This window comes from Chinchilla lanigera, unplaced genomic scaffold (assembly GCF_000276665.1).
Source record: "Chinchilla lanigera isolate Chin_1 unplaced genomic scaffold, ChiLan1.0 scaffold00119, whole genome shotgun sequence".
NCBI classification, from domain to species: Eukaryota; Metazoa; Chordata; class Mammalia; order Rodentia; family Chinchillidae; genus Chinchilla; species Chinchilla lanigera.
Window position 1 is genome coordinate 1,890,781 of NW_004955520.1, and position 8,627 is coordinate 1,899,407.

The following is an 8,627-nucleotide window of genomic DNA, read 5'->3' on the forward strand; positions in this document are numbered from 1 at the left end:
CGGAGCCGGGCGCCCGCGGAGCGCGGCGGGGGCCGGACCCCGACGGCGGCGCTGCCTTGGACCGCCACTCCGGAAGGCTGGCGGCAAGCAACCAACAAATCTTGTGCCTTTTCTGGCTCCGATGCCGCGGGCCGGACCGTGGCTGGTCCCGGGCAGACCCCGTCCTCCTCCTCTTTCTAGTGTGCGGCGATGGGTTACCGTCCGCGTGTGTCTGTAGACATCTCTGATTTCCTACTCGTGTGGAAAACCACACTATATTTTCTATGGAACCCTGCTGCCTTCCCAACCTCGGCAGCAGGAAGAGCAGTTTAATTCCTGTCACCCGGTGTCACGCTCAGAATTTACAGACCGGCCTTGATGGCGTTTCCCTCACACCCCACCTCCAATGTCTGTCTCTAATAGATGTATTGAAGTATAACGCACATCACACGTGTAAAATGTACAGTCTGATAAATTTCGACATAGGATCACGCCCTGGAGACCATGGCCACAAGCAAAACATCCATGTCCCCCAAAGCACCTTCCTGCTTCCCTATAATCCCTCTACCTGGCTGTGTCCCCAAGTCATGGAGTCTCTGTGACAGCATGACAGTGCCACATCATATGACAGAGACTTTCCCTGAGCACCCTGAAGGGCTCTTATTAAGCCCTTCCCACGAGCACTGAGCCTATCACCTATTTTACTGTATTCAGAGCTCTTGCTGCTGCCTTACCATTACCTGCTTGACTGCTCCGCACCCCCACTCAAAGCAAACTCTACCGCAGCAGGGCGTGTGATGTCATGTCCACTGCTGTCACACCAGGACACGGGGGAGGTCTGCAGGGGGCGAGGCACTTAACAAGTGGTCAGTGGATGACCCATGGCTCCTCACATACTATAAATACATTACACTCTTAGGCTAAACCAAGACCCGGATACAAACAGCACCAGAGGAAACGCACCCTGAGAACGGGAGTGAAGTGTGCTGGACTGCAGCTGGTGTGTCCCAGTGAGGGTGTACTTTGATGAGGGCAGAGAAGGAGTAAAGTCTCACTGTGCTTTTTTCCTACACTTCCAGAATATTAAAGCAGATGAAAAATAATTTTAATTTTTCATACTTCCATTTAGAATAAAATTAATGATGATTGATTAGCGGAAAAACCAAAACAGCAAAATGATCTAATTGAATATTACTGTACTGATGCTTACATTGAGTTGGCGGTAGAGGTCCTTTTATATTTGGGCTGGAGAACTGACTTCTTAGTTTGTAGAGTTTGGAAGGTTTTGATTTGTGTGCACGCTTTTAAAAAAGTTATTACCTTGGGGAGATATTAAATGGTCTGGTGGATAATGAGGAAACTTTTCTCCATGAGCTTAATGAGGTGATGGTGCTAGTTTTTCCTAGCCGCGGATGGAAATCTTGTGGCTGAATCATCATTCATCTTTGCTTGTAACATTGGAATATGTGGTACTGATGTTTAACCTACACTGTGCTTGCTTTTTGTTTTTTTGAAACAAGGTCTTGCTATGTAGTTCAGGCTGGCCTGGAACTTACAGTGTAGGCCAGGCTGGCCTCAAACTTGCAGTGATCCTCCTGCCGCAGCCTCACATGTGCTGGGATTACAGGTGTGCGACACTTAACCTAAACCCTTGCCCCAAGTGTGGTGTTTGTTAACACCTCAAGGGAAGTTTGCACTGGATAAAGGCTGGGTCATAGTTTAATGTGTCTATTTGGGGTGGCAGGGACATAGAAATATAGGATGTAGAGGGTTCCTGACCCCTGGGACTTGACGTCTGAATGAGAAGTCTTAGGGGCTTTCTCTCCACTGACACACAATATCCAACACTCATAACTTCAAGGAGAGGTTTAGTTCGGCCCGTGGTTCCAGCCCATGCTTGACTGGCTCCAGGGCAGAAACAGCACAGCAGAGAGATCAGGGGAGGAAAGCTGCTCACAGGGGTGAGGGTCAGAGAGAAGGAAAGGACTGGGGTGGAAGATGACCTTCAGGTCCTGCCCCAGGGACACCCCCTTCCAACCTGACCCCGCCTGCCCATGATAGACCCACCCTTTAACAGCCCCACCTCTGAGCACAGAGGCCTGTGGGGACCCTCTAGTTCTGAGCCGTAACAGGAGGTGAGACCATACATCTGAGCCATGCAGGAGACAGGGTAACAATAGCGCCAGTGTAAGCTTGCCTTGGTGCCCCAGGAGCATCGAGGAGGCCCACCCTAAAGTCCCAGGAAGAACCTGTCCTGCCCTCAGCAAGGGGGCACTCAGTGTCCACCCAGTCGTGTGAGAAGGTTACTGAGGACCCTGCCCAACAGTGGGTAAAAGATTTACCCTGTGGGAGTCTGCCAAGCTCCTCTGAGAAACAATGCCCCTTGCCTCCATCTTTACCTGACCTTGACTTCAACCCTACTCGAGTCTGGCTGAGGTGCCAATGAGTCTCAGCATAGCAAAGTGAGTCGGTATTGCCCCCCACTGGAATAGAGGCTCAAGCAACAGCCTGTGAGATTTCAGGACTAAGACATGAAATAACACCTCAGCTGAGGCCGTGGGACTCAGAACGAATTATACCTTCCTGGCAGTAAAGGTGCCAGCCTTGCATACATCAAACTATCCATTATTGCATTGCTAATTGGAGGCCTCTCTGCCTGGTGCAAGAGTGCCTTGTTTCTCCTTACAGCCAGTGTCAGCAAAGTTTCTTTTCCCTGGCACTCTGCTGCGACCCCCACCCACCTCCCTGAGGGATACCATTAAAGGTGTGAGCCTTGGACTCCTGGAGCTCTTGGACTCTTGGCCCTTTTGTCCCACAGAGAGCACTGGCCACCCCAGAGCTCCTCATCTGTACAATTTTCTCTCTTTGTCTTCCTTTTTCAACTGTGTGCCATATTGCCAGGTGGGAGACTGATACCCTCTGTGGGGGTGTCTGTATACCCTCCGACGTTAAACATCTACAGAAGTAGAATGTTCAGGCCCTGGAAAGTTAGTCAGAGAAGACAGGGTCCCCAGATGAAGCTGAGCCCAGGAGATGAGTGTGACCCTTGTTCCAGCTCACACCGTGGGAATCCAGTTCCCAGCCAAGGAAGGGATGCTCAACAGGAAGTCACCTGGAATTAGGGACAGGCTGTAAGGTGGGGAAGCCAACAGCTAGAACTCATAGAGCAGAGTACAGGCAAGAAAAGAGGTAGGTGGAGAGGGGAGAGTGGAGATATTCCAGACATTTATGGGGGCCTCCTTCAAGTCTTCTGCTGAGTGACAAGAAGCACATAGGTGGAACCACATGGGGAGAACTTACACTCTTAGGAAGAGATCACATTCACTGTCTTTAAAGGTAACTAAAGAGTTATAAGTCAGGTAAATCCTAGTAAGTCTTAGTTTTAAAAAAAACACTATGATTGGTCACAATAAAGAGGGCAGGAAACAACATCAAATACACATTTGTGTAGCAGGCCGACCTGCACAGTATCATTTCCTGCTGGGTGTCCTGAGGTTTCCTGTATTCCTTCCCTCTTCCCAGAGCTTGGCTTTTGTACCAGTGTCTAGGAGGCTGCCCACCTTCACACCTGGGCCCAGGAGCCCCTCGGCTCTGTCCTGAGGATGACAGGTCACTCCAGATTCTCATTATGATCTTCAGAGTGGGAGCTGCTAAAAGAGAAATGGTGTCTCTTGCTAGCACCGGTTACCTCTTTAGTAAAAGTAAGAGAAGCTGGGGGGAGTCTATCCTGACACCCAGCCAGTGCTAGAATGTGGCTTGGTCCAAGTCCTAAGCATTAAAGAGTTAACAGAAGAGGAAAGTGAGTGATGGGTTGTTGATCTGAGCCAGGTCTCAGTGAAAACACAGGACTTAGAATCTAAAAAGAAGAGAGGAAAGGACAAATGGGAAAATAACAGGAAAAGGCACAGAGCAAAGTTGCATTTTGAGGACAGTAAGGAAGCCCCATTTTCCTAGAGTGAAAGGATTCTGTTAGAGAAACTCAGGACAAAATTGGGTGGTTAGGATGGGTCAGATTATGAAGGCCTTTGGAAACCAAGCCTGAGAACTTAGGATAAAAATAGAGAAAGCTATCAGACTTGAAGGAAGGGGATTGTATAACTGAAGTTTACACGTGTATCCTGCTCCAGAAGCGGGGGAATGACCTGCAGGGATACATCCCTTCCCGGAGTGGCAGTCGTGTCGAGGTGCGTGTGCTGCTTCGAGTGAGTCATATGCCAGCCACATCTCTGCCAGCATGGACTATTTGTGCAGCCCAGATAAAGAGTCCATGTTCTATCACACAAATAAAGAAACTCAAACATCTGAAACTGCGACTACTGCATAGGTGTATATATGAGTTCCTGCTTCCGGTTCTGCCTAATTTACCTTGGCACTATTTTCCCAGAAGTCAAATATTTGGTGCTTTGAAACAAGTGCAGAGCAAATTTTGGGGTGTGGTCTGTACAATTCAGTTTCCACAGTGCAGACTATTTGGCTTTGTCCATTTAGTTTTCAGATATGAACTACTTCCTTACCAGGAAAACAGCAAGGCAGGGAATGTAGTTGGGCAATGAGAAGTCTAATTGCATGACCTGAGACAAGCTACTAGCTTTTCTGTGTCTCAGATTCCTCGTCCATGGCACTGAGGCCAAGGTTAACTCTTCTTAGGGCTTTTCAAGGAGCAAATAAGAAAATGCACACAATTCCCCATGTATGTTGTTCCCTGGCAGTGACAGCCACTGTAGATGACTAAAGAAGCAATGGAAGCCTTGGCCATCAGTGGCTTCATCTCAAAGGAGCGGTGTGTACACAGTGCTCACCCAAAACCTTCCTCTTCTCACTGAAGAAAGCAAGGTGGCTCAGCCACTCAAGTTGTGCTGCGATCAGGGTCTCCTGGAGGGAACATGAAGAGCTGAGGAAGAGACAGACCCTCCCCTTCTTTAGGACAAAACGCCATCATAGCTGACTGGCGACAGAAGGTCCTTGGAGACAAGGTGAACCTCTTGGATCCTCAGCATTTGAATTTAGAAACAGAGGACAGCACCATTGTGAAGATTGTATTCTTTCATCGGCACTGAGCAATCATCACAGGAAAAAGAAGCGTTCTCTGTAATTAATATGAAGGCTCACTCCTACATCCACGTGGAACGTGAAGCGGAATTTGACAAAGGGTCAATGATGATGCCACATCCATGGGATGAAATGGAGACTCCAAGCACTGCCTGACATTTGTCTTATGTCTTACCAAATCCCTAGAAAATGCTGTCCAATAGAAATACAGTCCTCAACTGCATATATAATTGTCAAAAGTCATGTTTCCAAGGGGACAACAAAACAGGTTAATTTAATTTTAATAATACATTTATTTAATCCAATATATTCAAAATGTTATCATTTCAATTTGTAGTCAATACAAAATACGAGATATTTTACATTTTTTAGTTCGTAAGCAGTCTGAAATACTTGGGTTTTTTGGTTTTTTTTATTTTTTTGAGACAGTCTGTAGTTCAGGCTGGCTTTAAACTCACCATGTAGTCTAACTGAGTGCTGAGACCATAGGTGTGTGCTACCATGCCAGACTACTTTGGAATCTGATGTGTGTTTTACAGCACATCTCAGTATAGAACTGATACATTTACAGATAACCACAGCACTAGAAAGCAGGGATTGAAAATGAACACCAGAGCCATCTATGCATTTACACATTATTTTATACAACTTTTATACACACTTATTTTAAAGAAAAGCAAAGCTGATAATTGTGTTGTAAGATTTAAACTCTTTTGGGCCAAGCTCTCTTGCAACTTCTGCAGGAGAAGGCAAGACTGAGGCTATCTCAAAACTCCATACTTTTTGTTTAGTCAGAGCCTGAGATTTCCATTCAGCTATCTGAGGATTGCACTGCCATGTCAGATGAATCTGAAGTCTTAATTAAAAAGTACAAGTTGTAAATCATGAAGCTGCTAAACTCTTCATATTTTTATTTCTCAATTAGTACACTTATTTCTTGACAAACAAAACAATGAAGCTTTACATTTAAATGTGTAATAAAACAATTTGACAGCATGGAATTCCTTATCCTTTTAGACAAAATTGGAGGAAACCAGTTGCAGTTCAGTAAGGGAACAGAGCAAGTAACTTGTTTACATAAATGATTGTTGACCCTACTCTCTTGGTATTTTGAGTCGGATCCTTTTACTAGTTGCTCAATATAGAGTATCATGCCCCTGACCATTAGTTGTCAGTAGCACCCTTCGTCCTAGTAACAAAAGAAAAAATGTCCCCATCATCCCCAAAGTCCTCTGTTTCAGAATGCACCACCCTCCCAGTTTGAGAGACACAGCTTGAGGCTTTTGGTAAAATCTGATCAGTTAACAAAGCACATGTAGTGTGATACAGAATATTCTGTATTCTATAGTTTCTCTCATTAGCTAAAAAGAAATAATTATAAAATCAATAGGTAAAGAGCCAGGTGTGGTGGCGCATGCCTGTAATCCTAGCACTAGGGAGGCTGAGGCAGGAGGATTGTTGCAAGTTCAAGACCAACCTGGGCTACAAAGGGAGCTCAAGGCCAGCCTGAACTGCACAGCGAGACCCTGTCTCAAAAAGACAAAAAAAAAAAAAAAAATCAGTAGGTAAAGACCCAAAAGGAAAAAAAAAAAATCCTCAAACCCAAAGGTGTCTGTGGTCCAAATGGCTTTACTGTAGTTTTTTTTTTTTTCCTATTAAAAGCTAACACCCACCTTTGTGCCAGTCAGATTTTCCCATTGCTATGAGCAAATACCTGGGGAAAACAACTTAGGGCAGGAAATATTTATTTTGGCTCATGGTTTCACAGATTTCAGTCCATGGTTGGCTGGTCCCAAGACAGAAACAGCACAGCTGAAGGGAAAGCTGCTCACTTCATGGCTGACAGGAAGCAGAGCAGAAGAGAGGAAGCTGAGTGAAGGAGGTGGGGAGCAGATCTTGCCCAAAGGTCAGGTCCCCATGCTCCACTTTCTCCAATTAGGTTGCACCTCTCAATGGCCCATCTGGCTTATTGAGGTTCATGCCCTCACCACCCAATCACACATCCAGAATCTTGATCCAGTGAAACTGACGATCAGGATTAACTGGCACAACCTTAAAGAATGTCTCACGTCTCTGAGTTTTTATTTTTGACCTCTAAGAGGAGTCTTACGTAATGTTCTGCTTCCATATTCCCATACATGTCTTCTGCACTATCGGAAATCTAAGTCTGAATGAGTTGCCTTGTTTTTCTTAGCGTTAACAGTCAACTCAGGGATACACTTTGAATTACTGGACTTGTTGTGGGAGTGTTTTTCTTTTTCTTATTTATTTATTTATTTATTTTTGGTTTTTCTCCAGTACCGGGAACCGAACTCACGACCTTGCGCTTGCCAGGCAGGCACTTTGCCGCTGAGCTAAATCCCCAGTCCCTCTTTTTCTTTTTTAATGAAAGCACAGGTTTTTAAGTGGAACCTAGGGGACTATAGGTTGAGACTTAACATGTAGTTTTTTTTTTTTGCCAGTATGGGGAATCGAACTCAGGACCTTGAGCATGCCAGGCAGGTGCTTATGCTGCTGAGCTATATCCCTGGCCCAAGACTTAGCATGTAGAGTCATTAGAATGGCAGTTATAACTAAAGAAACATACATTAGGTAACAATAGTTGATATCTGAGGTTGAACCTCCTTGGGTCTAGGGACCTGGGCCCGTGGTAAGCGGCGACAGTGAAGAAAGAGGACACCGGAGACCAGGCTGATGGCACAGATCTATTTTATTGCGGAAGTAGCAGGCATTTATAGAGTAGGCTAGAGGCGTGGCAATGGAGGCGGGTCAGGGGCGTAGTTTGGAGGCGGTACTTTTGGCCTAGGGGCTGTGTGGAAGCAAGAGGTCAGAGCTGGCCAGCCTAGGCGGGGCTTTTACTCGGTTTGCCGAGGAGTCTGAGTTTGCTCAGACTCGCCTTTCCGCCACAGCTGTCAACCAGACCTCTGGACCTCTCTTTCCCACAGATATCAATTACACCATTATGATTAGCTTTCTCCCATACAGAACAGCAAAATTACTCATGACACTAACATCTACTAACTGTAGGTTGGAGTGTTCAGAAAAAGAAAGGCAAAATTAATGACTAACATAAAAACTGAGGTGTGAAATGATATCAGTAATTATTACTTTAGTATATCTCTTTTTGAACACAAAATTCACCACAAAAATCATTATGTACATTTAAAATTGCACTGTTTTTTCTGCTAATCTTGACATCTAGGTGTTATGGTTTGTGTCTGCATGTCCCCTCAAATCCTTATGCAGTCATAGGGCAGGCTTCTATATTTTTGATTGATCCACTATTCAATGCTGGGATTATGGGTGTGAGTGCTACACCTGCCCCTGGGGTGGGTATTTTGCATACAATATAAGGAAGGGAAAGAGGCTGCTTACCGCTGCTTCCCCCTTTTGCTCTTGTTGTTTTGCTGTATTCTGCTGCCAGCTGCCATGAACTGTTGCGCTCTGCCACTCTGCCTTGGAGCCAGCTGATTATAGACTGAAACCTCCAGAAACTGTGAGCTAAATAAACCTTTCCTTCCTCAATTTTGGGCATTGGGTATTTTGTCTCAGCAATGAAAGAAAAGTAACCAAGACACTGGGTGACCTCACAAATATAT